At 33.6% G+C, this 14,743-nt stretch overlaps 1 protein-coding gene across 5 annotated transcripts in view; it reads right to left on the bottom strand.

The window, feature by feature from the left end:
* The window catches only part of gramd1ba (GRAM domain containing 1Ba), a 74,413-nt gene that overhangs the window by 50,049 nt on the left and 9,621 nt on the right, over positions 1-14,743 (bottom strand). For 2 of the 5 annotated variants that reach the window (XM_051120601.1, XM_051120602.1), the window contains exon 1: positions 2,135-2,459. The exons of 1 other annotated variant lie outside the window; for it this stretch is intronic. The gene's annotated coding sequence lies outside the window, so the exon portion shown is untranslated. Of the gene's footprint in view, positions 1-2,134; positions 2,469-10,139; positions 10,254-14,743 lie in introns of those variants that run through there. 2 more of the 5 variants (XM_051120603.1, XM_051120590.1) reach the window with 2 other exon arrangements.

The following is a 14,743-nucleotide window of genomic DNA, read 5'->3' as shown; positions in this document are numbered from 1 at the left end:
ACTTTACAATTTCCAGAAGTGCATATATATTTATTTGTTTGAAATTCGCTGGTTTTGATTTAATCAGGTGTGTTTGAGAACCACTGTACTAGGTGGACAGAGCATAAACATGCGCATAATCATCTACCAAAAAAAAAAAATAAAATACATTAGGACTTTACAGAAGAGACGACACAGAAAGGACAGAGTACAACATGCAAACAAACCAGACACTATTGGGTAATAAAAGTGACACATTTGCTCTCTCACACACATGCACTTTCCTGCTCTGCTCTGGAGTGTTACTGTAAAACCACTGAGAAATTAACACTGACCAAACCTTTGTGATTTATCCCACTGGTTGTTCACAGTGCATTCACACATTTAATTAGGTCACAGAAGTGCTAACATGAATCATGCACAATCAATTTATACATTAAAGAAAAAAAAATCTTATAATCAAAGTTGAAAACAGTTTTCCTGCTTAATATTTTTGTGAGAACAATAATAAGCTACCATTTGAAAAGTAAGATTTAAATTAAATTAATATTTCTTTTTCCATCAAGGACAGGTTAAATTGATCAAAAATAACAGTAAAGACATTTATGATGTTACAAAAGATTTCTTTTTTTTTAATTAATGCTGTTCTTTTGACTTTTTTTGGACTGTTTTCAACATCAATAATAATAATTGACAATAACTGATCACCAAATTAGCATATTATATGCTCATATGACACTAAAGACTAGAGTAACAATGCTGAAAATTCAGCTCGGATCACAAGAACAAATAACATTTAAAAAATATTTTAAAAATAGAAAGCAATTGTTTTAAATTGCAATATTTCTTAAAATTATTTTTGCTTTATTTTTGATCATATAAACCCTTGAACCTTTCAAAAGCATTTAAGAAATCTTATTTTAAACCGGTAGTGCATATAATCCACTTAGTTACAATAAAATCTTTTGTCAATGGGGAGAACGTTTTGAGTTCTGACAATAACAGTATGTTTTTTTTTTTATTATTGTACTTATCTCCAAAAATCTAGGAAGCTTGATTCCTCAGGATATGTCCCCATTTAGAGCCAGCCATGCGTGTCAGTGTTAATATAACGGCGTCATGTAGCTTGCACTTCAGGCGTGTGTAAGGAAGTCAGGCGTAAACATGCGAACGAGTTCATGTTACAGGAGGAAGTGCAGTAAGCCGCAGCCCACTGAGAGCAGACACACACTCACGGGCTGCCCATCTGCCTGCTCAACACATCACACAATCTGCTGACTGACCCCTACGGCGGGTTAGTAACCTGCCACACACTGTTAGATCACTCCGGATACTGCTCCACTGAAGATGGACAATGTTTTTTTCTTTTTTTAATAAAAATAAGTCTGTGGTCTTGTTCTTGGCAGTAAATGCCAAATATATTAGTTTTGCATTCTTTGAGATTATACGCAAAACAAATCCTACCATGTCCCCCACGTGTGGGGCACCAGAAATATTCAAACTGTACAACAATACATTAACTGTACTGTGCTTCTGACCATTCTAACTTTATGCAATAACTAAGGCTTTAAAATTGAAGCCATCAACCTTTTTTTTTTAAGAAACCAGAAAAATGCATTAAAATGCATATAAATCATATTTTAGTGTCCAGTGTATTATTTTTAGTGTTTGTATCTCCGCCTGTCTTCACTTATAAAATGTACAATGGCACTACCAAGGGTTTTTGGAACTGGTACCATAGTAACACCAGGGTTTTTTCAGGCATTTCATGTAAAAGGTATGGTACACAAATTTCAATGCCGTAGTATATGTCAAATTACCATGGTATTATTAAAGTACCATGGCACTACCATCTGTTACCATCATTATACCAGAGTACTGCCACGGTGTTTTTTGTACGACTTACTATGTGGCATTATAATACAATACTCTATGAAAAGAAACCATAATAAGCACTACATCTGACTGTATCAGAAGGCAAAGTCATTCTGCAACACCAAAGGGCATAACGATATTTCATGTAAAACATGCTATACTTTATCGTTTTAACCGGAAAAAATCTCTTTAAAACAGTATTGATCTGTTAACAATCGTTAACGGTACAAATAAAAAAAGTTAAAAATATGAAACTAAACAGAAATGAAGAAAATCTTACCTTTTACATTTTAAATAACCAACATCTTCGTTTTTAACATGTAGCCGTTGCCTCTAAGTTTTAAATAACGTTAATGATTGAGGAACTGTTGCGGCGTTTATTCCCACACTGTTCCGTTAAGATCTTCACGTTTCCTTTTCCCCGGACGAATCCACTCCGATTGAAGGAGCGAAGTGTCGCACAGAAACAAAATAAATATCATTTTATTGAACAACGTGAACTGGGTTTGTTATACGCGAAAGACAACCACAAAGACTTGCGATTAAAATATCTGTGTGTTAAAAAACGACCGGATATGTCATAGACGCAGATTGAGCGCTGCGCATCACCCCTCTTTCTGAGATTGAGGCGCCCGATTCTCTCAGTATAAAAGCAGCCGGTAGAGGCTCGTGGTTTAAAAGAGGTTGCCGCAGCAGCCGGAGAAACGTGGGGCAGAATAAGTGATTGTTTAAACTGTCGTGCTTGTCTGAACAAACGAGCTTTTTTTCTCAAAGCGAACTACTTTTAACGTTAAAACATCGTTTCTTGTCAGCTGGAAACACGAATCACAATGTGCATTGTATAGTACACCCTGAGAACAGAAAATACGTCTGAAAATGGCCAAACAATTATGACACACACTCTTGCCGGAAATACTCGTCAAAAACGTCAACAACCATTTATAACTGAGGTAAAAACATGAGAGGCACATCTTGACAGCTAGAAATACCTCCAAAAAAATGTACCACCCTAATAAATGAGGTGAAAGCACAGCTAGCACACATCTTGCCAGTGGGAAATGCCAATCAAACTGTACAACCACCTTCATTACTGAGGTAAAAAAAATCATAAGAAAATCATCTTGGCAGCAGGAGATGCTGTACAACCATCTATAACTAAGGTGAAAACATATCTCAAATATCTTGTCTGACAGAAAATACCTACCAGGAAGCACTAATATGGGTAGTACATGTTGTTATTTTGACCTAAGACAGTCAGCAACTTTAAAATGAAAGCTAAAGTACAGTCCTTTAAACATGTTACACCTGACTAAGGTCTAATAATCAAGATATCTCAATGTTATCTAATTCAGCCAGCATATATGGAATTTCTCAGTACATAAAAGATGACAAATACGTAAACAAATATTTCTACCATCAGTTATTTTGAAGTTTTTCATGCTGTCATCATTTGAGCTAAACAAAGCCTTAAAAAATACACCAGCAAATCTAACATCATTCCCCAGAGTGTCTACAGATCTTGCTTCTTTTCATTATAGTTTACACTGCTGTGCTATGAGTCGCTGACTTATTTATAGTATGCCAATATTTTCTTACACAAACTCTTAGTGATGTGCTTCAAAGCTTTATCTTTGGGGAGTCTCTTTAACTGGATAAGGAACATCATGCCACAGGATGCTGGATTTATTTGGCAGATGGCTGCTTCAATCTGTTTTGTATGTGACAGTTTTTCCTCACCACACCATAACGCTCCTGATGTATTTATTCACTACACTGGAGTAAAAGTATGTGCCAACTGGCCTTCTTTTTGATTCTGAATGAGACTGTTGCGCTCTTAAATGTCACCGATGAATGATCAACCACTCAAGCAGACTGACAACACCTGTCCTTGAGTCATGCCATATTAAGTGTGTTAGTAATTAACACCTTTGGCCATCTGTATCCACATCCTGTCTTCTGAGAATAAAAATAAACACTTCTTGTTTCGCAGTGTAAATTAAACACCAAACTGTAATCGAATTGCTCCTTATGGCTCACATATAGATAACTTTGAAAGATATTAAATTCACTATTTTAAAAGATGGAAATGGAAAAAATGTTTATATAATCACAATATATGAAATGATGTTAACAAATGGCCATCCAATGTTGTTTAAACCCACATTATTCAAAATGTCCTCTGAGCATATGCATTTTTTTAAGTTACAGAGTTCAATAAGTACTAAATAGCCCACACATTCATTTTCAGCATCAAACTGTGCTTTTTTGCAGCTTTCACTCACTCTGCTTTTAAAGGTTATGTAAGGGTTACATAAAAACTACGTTCAAGTGCAGTGGATGTGGGTGTTCAAGTTCATTCAACCCAATGGCTTTTACAGTTTTGTTTATTACTTATAGAAATATCCTCAACCAACACAAATTATAAAAAATAATTAACTGGAATACAAAAATCGTATCTGTTCTGAAAGCTTGTGAAGTATTTGCAGAAGGGAATCATATTAATAAAGATTAATTAGAATAATAAAAAAGGTGTTTCACCAGACAGCAAAACCCATCAACATATTTTTTTTAAACATCAATTATCTAAGCTATGTGAAATCAGCCATTATTACGATATGGGAGTAAATTAAAATATAATATGATAATATTTTATAATATTTTAATAGAATATTAAAATATTCAATCTTACAACAAACACAATGTAACATAAGCTCAAGAGGATCAGCATTTAAATTAAATGTGACCGATCTTACATGAAAAATGAGAAATCGAGAACACATTAGTTCCTCTTCCATAACTGACTTCATTTTTCACATCTTTTATTTCTCAGTGACAATAAACGTTCAGCTCTTTCAGATCGCATATAAAAGAAAATGAAGACATTTTCACACAGACAAAAGAACACATCAACCAAACAGTTCAGCAAACTATACTATGCCGTTTTCAACATTCATTTATAATAAAACATTCTTGCACAGAACACACACACTCCTAACAGAACACACACACAATGTCAGGTGCCCTTTGAAACGTACTAAAATGAAATTCTAGCCGTTAAAAAGAGGGAAATGATGCCTAGAGGCCTTCCTGAGTAATCAAAATAGGTTTGTGTGAATAATTTAGCAGTAACAACCACAAAAAGGGCCCAAGTCACTGCATCTAGAAGACTGGACAAGAGCTGAAGCGCTGTGTAGCCTAAACAGAAAACAAACATACCTTAAAGTGAGCTCACAGTGTTTTAGACAGAACATAATGAAATGTGCATTACATTTTCATTGACAGTAGCTGATGCACTAAACAGAGAAAAGAAAAACAGGAATCAACTAATAAGGTAAATGCTCCTGACAGCATGTGCACTGAGTGGGAAGTCACTGCTGGTTCACATGTCATATCCTGTCATAGATATGCCAGTCACTGTGTCATCATATCATAGATGTGCCAGACAAAGAAAAGTTGAGTTTGAGACACGTTTCCTTGGGTTTCCAACTGCTCAGCCATTATATGTCTTACTTACGCATCCTGAAAACTACAAGCAACATGTTATATCACCCTTCGTCTAATACTATTTTAACTCTGCGATACATTGTTTGTTTACATTATAGAAGAAAAAAATAATGAGCATTATTTTAGTATTATTTATTAATGTTTGGTTTCAGTCATTTTATTTCATTCAATTTTAGATTAGGTTTTAGTTATTTTGGTCTCTTTTAATTTGTCTTTTTTATTTAGCTTTAATTTACTTATCTCAGTTTTAGTTTAAGTAATTTTAATACTTTCATTTCAGTTAGTTTGCAAGGTAACATTTCTCATTTTTAAGTTGTAGTTTTTCATCTAATGTGTTCATTTTAAATTTAATTTTATTTCTGCTTTATTTAAGATAACACCAGCTATTTGGATTAATTTTAGCAAATTGTGATCATCTAAAATGACAGATTTTCTGCAATATATACATATAAACCTTAACCTAAAAATTAATTCTGAGTTACACATCTGTTCAGTTAAAAAGCCATTTCTCAGTTAATTTTTTAAAACTTTTAAAATTCATTTTACACTGCAAGACTGTAAAACATTTAAAGCAAATGGTGATCATCTAAAATGAAAATGACAGATGTTCTCTAATATATTCATATGAACTTTAACCTAAAAAAACTGCACAAAAAAGGGGATACATATTTTCTGTTATATAGTCATATAAACTTTAACCTAAAAATTCAAATTTATTCATTATGCTTTTATGTTTAATAAACATTTTCAATTTATTTTTAAAACTGAAAATTCATTTTACACTACAAGACTGTAAATAAATGAAAGCAAATGGTGATCATCTAAAATGAAAATGACAGATTTTCTCTAATATATTAACCTAAACCTGAGTTACACATCTGTTCAATTAAACAGCCATTTTTCAATTAATTTTTAACATTTTTAAAATTAATTTTACAATGCAAGACTGTAAAAAAAAATCATCTAAAATGAAAATGACAGATTTTCCCTAAAGATATTCATAAAAACTTTAACCTAAAAACTGCAACAAAAAAAAAAAAGAAAAAAGAAAAAAAGAAAGAAAGCAATTGGTGATCATCTAAAATGACACATTATCTCCGAGTTTCTGCCTCTTTGCAACCAAGCTATGTCTGATCTTATAAGAAAACATACTACTCAATGCAACATTACCATGACAACCATTCTGAAAGTCTGATGTGATGTTTTGGGAACTTAAAAAAATGGAAGCTTCGGGAGTCTACAACCATATGGATGAATAACAAGTTAGAAGGGGAGTGTGTGAGCTTAAACCTAAAAATGTCCCAGCATGAGCTGCAAAAGAGCAATGGTTTGTTTAGTATTTGTCAAGCCTTTCATTTACAAAACAAAGCAGCCTCGCTCTGGAATTCATGATTGCTGCGAACCAAAGTACATTTGATTGACAGCACTTACTGAATACATTTGTCAATTCTGAATCATGCTTGAAAAGACCAGGCTCACTTTAGAAACCCGGTAAAATGCTGTGCATTTAATCATTAACTACAATGCAAAAATCAACAGAAATGCCATTTGTTTGATGTCATTTTATAAATGAGCTAACCTGGCACACTTAACAGCACCAGCATTGTAAAAATCTGTATTAATTTAACACCAAGCTCATCATGAGCAAGAAGAGAATGTTAAAATTGTCAGCGTGAATAGCGAAATATAATTCAACTGTTACAAGTGTGTGATGTCTAAATGTTATAAAATGGTCCCCCTGTAGAGAAATCCAGGTCTATTCAGTGCCAGGGCGGAATATAATCAGGACAAATCACTGACTGCACAATAGCACTATTTTTAACTGTTTTTGGCAATAAAATAAAAGGCAGTGGAGTCCAAAACAACACTGGTAGTCATAGAGATTTTAAGGGTGAGTAAATGAGGACAGAATTTCAATTTTTGTGACTTTTTTTTAAATAAATGTCTTTAAATACATAAATTGAACCCTAGATATTTAATTAAATACTAAGGTCTTCCGAATTGCCTCAGAACAGAAAGCCTATGGGGAAAAGCCAAAATAAATTACATATTAAAATACACACCATTTAGGTACAAATAGCCAAAAAGTCACAAGACTGAATGTTTTAACATGAGCTTAGTGTAATAAAATATTTTGCCAATTTTGTCTGCTAATTTATAATCCATATCCATTTGTCGTAATTTACGCAAAAATAATTTATATGTCTATATCAATAGTCTCATCAATTAAAGAATAATTTAGATGAATTTACAGCTCAAATAACCTGAAATATATTAATATTAGTGTGTTCTATTATTAAAGGAGAAGTTCACTTCCAGAACAAAAAGTGTCTTTCTTCAGTCGTAAAGAAATTATGTTTTTTGAGGAAAACATTTCAGGATTTTTCTCCATATAGTGGACTTCTATGGTTACCACAAGTTTAAATTTCCCAGCTGAGGAAGAAGGGTCTTATCTAGTGAAACGATCGGTTATTTTCTAAAAAAAATAAATAAATAAATAAACAAATAAAGTATGAATACTTTATATTTTTAACCTCAAACGCTCATCTTGTCTAGCTCTGTGTTGTGCATGCGAACTCTGTGTAATCCGGGTCAATACAGTTAGGTTATGTTCGAAAACTACCATCTCATTTTTTCCTCCAACTTCAAAATCGTCCTACATCGCTGTTTTATCTTTTTGCGTAAAGGGTGTTTGATCCTCCTTTCACTTTGTAAACACTGGGCCGGTACTACTGCAGTGATGTAGGGGGATTTTTAAGTTGAAGGAGAAAATGAGATTGTTTCGACATACCCTAACTGTACTGACCCGGATTACACAGAGTTCGAATGTGCATCACAGAGCTAGACAAGACGAGCATTTGAGGCCGAAAAGTATATAAATCGTACATTTCTTAAAGAAAGTAACTGATCATTTTGCTAGATATTTGCTATAATTTCTTTACGACTTAAAAAAGGAAGACACAAACATCTTGGATGGGAAGGGGGTGAGTAAATTATCTGTAAATTTTTGTTCTGGAAGTGAACTTCTCCTTTAATATTACTATATTATAACCGTGAGGGGTCAACCAAATTTGGTCAATATTTTTTCTGAAGAAAGATAAACATATATGGTGATGAAAGCCAAAATATTAAATGTTACAAATGTATTTTTACTGATTAAACTGAACTTTAATTTAACTAAAATTTACTGATTTTTACTAATTACGTACTGAGTAGGTAAGTACTGAGTAGAGATTCGGATCCAAATTACAGGGGCATAAAAATGACTTCAAAAAGATTGCAGCAACATTATATTATTTTTACAGAGAGATTGGTATGTCTGTTATTAAAATATGTCGACTTTAGCAATCTTTGTGATTATGATCTGTCAATGGTGACCATTCAAAAAAGAAGAAAAAACACTTTTTAAGTTTTTTCTCTAAAGTTTGCATGCCTGTAACTCAAGAAGTATTAAAGATATCTTAATGCCCTTTTAGATTTTGGGCCTTAATAAACTTTCCCTTTAACATCTTTATTTTTAAGGCCCTGTATGGTTCAGTTCCAAAGATACTGCAATCTCAATATGGCTCCATGAGTAAATCGTTAAATTGTATACATCTTCAGTGGTCAAAAACCAAATGTTAAAACTAGAAATGTATCTTGTTTCCCTCTATCAAAACAATTGCATAAATCATACCTGTCTAAGTACCATTCCTCTTTAAATACAACAAATATCAGTTGTATACAAAGTGACCAACACATGGTTTTTGACCACTGAAATTGATTATTGAACAATCTGGACATGGAGCCGCATTGAGATCCCCATATCTCTGGGATTGAACCATGCAGGGCCTCAAAAGTGAAGATTCCAAAAGAAAACCATAATTTAAAATCATATTCAGATATCTTTAATACTTCTTGAGTTACAGACATGCAAACTTTGGAAAAAGAATATTTATGTTCTATCTAATTTTTTTGGACAGAAACATTTCTGCACATTTAAAACCCTCAAAAAGGCCCTTTTTTTGCTGTTGAATGGCACATTTCCATCATAGAAAACATCCTTTGAGTAAACAAACAGATCAAACACACACTAATCTGAACTATGATAACAATATGAAAAGGATTTATCAAAATGATAAGCGATGTCAGAGGTGCAGTGATATCTATCTCAGGTCAACTCATCTGCATGGACGCAGGACCGTCCCTGTCTCCGACAGCTGGGCAGCCGAGACGTGGACACAATGACCTCAACGGGAGGCCAGTCGTTAGCCCAGCATTTCAGGGACATAAACATGTGATCTCATGAATATGGAAGAAGAAGCTGCCAGAGGGTTCGAAATGTGTTTGCCCAGCATGATGCTAAATAACGCAGAGTCTCAAAAGGCTGAAGAGAGACGGAGAGAGAGGTAACAAGCGAAACATTAACGTCCATCAGAAATACGATGCTTTTTCTGGATACAAGACTTTGCAGGGTACTGTCTAAAAAAGGACACTATTCTCTTCATCCTCACGCAGTTGAACTAACTGGTAACAATGTTCAGTTTCTGAGCAGAATACGATTCAAAACATGTACTTCATTAAAGATGTGCATGAATTTTTAAGTGTTATATACTGATTGCACTCCAAAGCAGTGGAGGAATTCACCCTGAAGTCATGCTCCACCAACATACAGTACACACAGAAGTGAAAGTGAACTGGAGTCCCACAGCGACATGCACGTCAACACCAAACCCTATAAGATTCATTTACATGCATACAGTAACCTGGACATGCACAGCATTTGAATAAAAGGGCTTTACCGTTACATGGCCCCAAGCGCGTGAAACAACACGTCAAAGTGTGCGCCAACAGCCTCCACTTTTCTCTCCACACAACTGAGAGGTTGCAGTCGAACTGCATTAAGCCCACACGGAAAGAAACGGTGCAGCACTTATTCACGAGACACTGAACACACGTCACGCTGCTGCCCAGTCAGCGCAGCAATCTCTCTCTTCCTCTCTCTCTCTCTCCCCCTCTCTAAGTCTCCAGGTGTTCTTCTCTCCTTCTGTTACTTCTCTTGTAAACACACCTAAACCTGTTGGGCTCCATCTCTGTTTTATGGCTGCACAGCTGCCATTCAGGAAGTTCACAGACATCTAGAACACACACAAAAATAATTTTCTTAATCTGTATTTTTCTGTTATGTACTTTCTCTATATAATGTGCATAAATAATGTTTTTAAAGAATTCTCTTCTGCTCACCAAGCCTGTATTTATTTCCAAAATACAGCAAAAGCAGTAATACTGTAAAATATTTTTACTATTTAATATATCTGCCTTTTATTTGAATTTATTTTAAAGTGTAATTTATTCCAGTGATCAAAGCTAAATTTTCAGCATCATTACTCCAGACTTCAGTGTCACATGATCTTTCAGAAATCATACTAATATGCTGATTTGCTGTTTAAAAAACATTTCCGATTATTATCAATATTTAAAACAGCTGAGTACATTTTTTCGGGATTATTTTATGAATAGAAAGATCTAAAGATCAGCATAAATAAAAAAATAAAGAAATAAAAAGCTTTTGTAATATTACACACTATACCATTCAAAAGCTTGGATTTAAAGCAAGGATGATGAAAAGATTTATAATGACACAAAAGATTTCTATTTCAGATAAATGCTGTTCTTCTGAACTTTCTATTCATCAAAAAAAAAAAAAAAAAAAAAAAAAACTCAAACAAAAAATTACTCAGTTACTCATATATTCAAATACAAAACAGTTATTTTAAATAGTACAAATATTGCAAAATTTTACTGCTTTTGCTGTACTTTGGTTCCAATAAATGCAGGCTTGGTGAGCAGAAGTTATATATATATATATATATATATATATATATATATATATATATATATATATATATATATATATATAGGTAGCAAGTTTAGCGGCTATTATATTATATTATTTTATTCATTCATTCATTTTTATATTAGAAACCTAATAAACATTTGAGTTTTATGCATTAAATAATTCGCTGATAAATACAAATAAGTTAATAAAATGACTAAAAATTAATACAATTAATAACAAATGAAATATTAGTAAATAACATATCAATACATAAAAATATTTCAAATAATTACATTATTTAATGTTAAAATTAAGATAGAAAAGATGTATTCTCTAAAAATAATAATAAATATTTATCTATTATAATTGCACTTTTGCTTCACAAATAATCTTATTTTAAATGGTTACTCCACCCCAAAATGAAAATGTTTTCATTAATCACTTACACCCATGTCGTTCTAAATCCGTAAAAGCTTTGTTCATCTTCGGAACACAATTTATGATATTTTGGATGAAAACTAGGCTTGTGACTGTCTCTCAAGACCCAAAAAAAATGCTGTTTTTGTTCAAATCAAAGCATAAATATATACGTAGAAAACGTATCCGTGTGGTGCGGCTGACACAGAACAGCATACGCAGTTTGCGTCCAGCGGATACTCTCCAAAATGACGCTACGCTGATGACTAATTGTTGAATAAAATCTTTTTTTTTTCTTTGCATACAAAAAGTATTCACATCACTTCATAGGTCTTTTACAAACTTTTAATTTTGGGGTGGAGTAACCCTTTAAATACATGTGCCGTCATCTCGCATTTATACTGACCTCTTTTAAACACATTTAAATTTATTTCCTTATGTGTACACAAAAAATGCTGGGTTGTTTCAACCCAACTTTAAGTCAAATATGGACTAACATCTTAGTAATGGTTTTTTTTTATTATTAAATTTTTATTCAATAATTTAGTCCATATCGGAACAAAAATTGGGTTAAAACAACCCAGCATTTCAAGAATGTAACACTTGAACTTTTAAATATTTTGAATTCTGGAATAAATTTATTTATTTAAAAAAAAAATAACTGAGTGCAATTTTAGGTACTTAGATGTTTTGAAAATACAGTTCTTGAAAAACAGTGTACTGTTTTTTAAGAGTCAGCATCAAGATCTAAGCCATCAAAGACAGAACTCTCTTATAAATCGTACAGACTCTTCAGAACCTAAATATGAAAAGTTCCATCAGAGGCAGCGCAGAGATGAATTCACCTTGCAGAAGCACTGACTCCAGAGTCCCAAACCAAATCCAAAAGTCTCCACACAGCTCTAAATCATCCTCACTGGTTTGGTTGGAATTGGTTCATTTCTGAGATTTGGGTAGACTGACTCTTCAGGGTGAGACAGAAATAAGTTGGCACCATTTAAAAGAGTTTCAAGTATCTGGGGATTCAATTGACATATTCAGTCGAGCCCTTTTAAAATGTACTGAGCAGAAACAGGTGCACACACATACACGCCTACAAAGAGTCTGTAGTATCTGAAGTAACATTAGGATGCAAATCACACAATGTCAGTGTTGAAAAATAAAGACATGAGCATCTCTGAGAAATTCCTTAAAAACTTCCCAGCTCTCAACAGGACTGCAAAGATCCAAAGAGCTTCTCAAACAAGCAGCAAGCCCTTTAAAGATTCAGTTCACCCATCATTTACTCACACTCTAGCTTTCTTGCATGGAAAACAAAAAAAGATGTTTAGCAGAAGTCTTCTATACAATGCACTGGAATGTGGACAAGCACCATCAAGCTCCAAAAATTACTGATGGACAGACAGACAAACAGTTAGTTTTAATTTTAGGCTACACTGAATTCCTATTCATGGAACAGTATATTATGGCTTCTCTTACAGCTACAGATGGTGAGTTAGAGGTTTACAGTGAGCTTGACTTTATGTTAAGGGACCACCAAGACGGAATTGTGAGCTTGCTAAAAATAGCAGTCTGTCACTGTAGGGTGTTATAGATTTTGTGCAGAGCTGTCACTTCTGGGTTGACGATAAACTCAGAGATCCTGGAGTGAGGCTTTAACTCAAAACTCAGAGAGGATTTCCCTGCTGACATCCTCCATTGCTTTATTTAAGAGCATTTCTCTATTACAAAAAACGTGTCCTGATATAAAGAAGATGCTCTGATGTTAACTCTGAAGGCCAGGATCCCCCTTAGTGATCTCAAAACTGCTGTCACAGTCACAAGAGTCACATTTACTGTAAAAACCGTTTGGTGAAGGATTAGGTTTATTTTTGCCTCTAACCAAGAGTTTCTTCTCAGATCCTGCTGAAGCTGGTTGATGTTTCCATTGTGCAAATAAAGAAAATAACTGACTTCAGGCTCTACGGTTCGACCTTATTTCCACCATTAGCATATTATGATAAACAGAAGCCCACACAACGTTCCTTCTGCAGCTCAGAGGGCGGACAAACCTGCCTCTGCCTTCACTTCTCTCAGAACAAGAGCACACTTCTGCCAAAAAAACCTACTGTTGGCAGGTAATTAAAGAAGCATTTATTATGCACAAAAGAAAAGCAGCCCATTATAAAAGATCACAGTGCTTGGGAGTTTCTCACTGAGGGTGGATCTCACTCTATTTATTTCTCGCTCTGTCTCTCTGATTGAGAGAAAATAACAGGTTTGTCTCATCCTGTGCTTGGTGGCTTTCACCTACATGTACAAAATACCACACACAGCGGCCCTACAAACATAAAACCAGAGTGGAGAAACAATGTGATCTCAATGAGTTTCTCTCAAGTCAAAAAGTACAAGAAAATTTCTAGAACTTTCTAAAGTCATGAATATTTAATGAGGCAAGTACTGTATTGTTTATGATTGGCTATCTGTTAAAAGGAACCCCGGGTGTAAAAACGTATATGGCTTAATATAAAATAAATGATGTCTCTTACTGAAATATGTAGTAGAAAACCAATGACAGATTTACATTTAAATATATATATATATATATATATAAATATTTTATACATATTTTATAGGGATGCAATGAAATGAAAATTCTGGTCCGAAACCAAAAATTCTGGATGCACTTCTGGAAACCGAAAATGCTTTGTAATAATTTTTATTATTTTATTAAATAATATCAAGTAATTTTGTAAGACTTTTTGATTTAACTCAGTAATTTAAAAAATACTAAATTTAAAAAACACAAACCAATAAAATAACCACACTTTTACTAAAAATAACACAATAAAATTGGACATTAAATATAATAATATTAAACATCAGTGTATTATTTTTTTTTAGTTCTATGCAACAGAATCAGATATAACTTTATTATCCAAATAATACATAGTCCTACAAAGCTGTTATTATCAGAGCATGTGAGTAGAGCACAGCGGGAGCAGATCAGTGGGTGAGAGGGTAATGTTATTTTACCAGCGCTGGCCAGTGCAGCTGGCCAAAAATTCGGTGCAATGATGAAAAATGGTTGCACTCAATGATCTACTGACACTACCTGTTGCTATTTTTACTGCACAACTCAAAATACACAACTCAGAAAATAAAATACTG

This window comes from Labeo rohita, chromosome 10 (genome assembly GCF_022985175.1).
Source record: "Labeo rohita strain BAU-BD-2019 chromosome 10, IGBB_LRoh.1.0, whole genome shotgun sequence".
NCBI lineage: Eukaryota > Metazoa > Chordata > Actinopteri > Cypriniformes > Cyprinidae > Labeo > Labeo rohita.
Note: the sequence above shows the minus strand (reverse complement) of the source record. Positions and strands in the feature narration are given on the sequence as shown.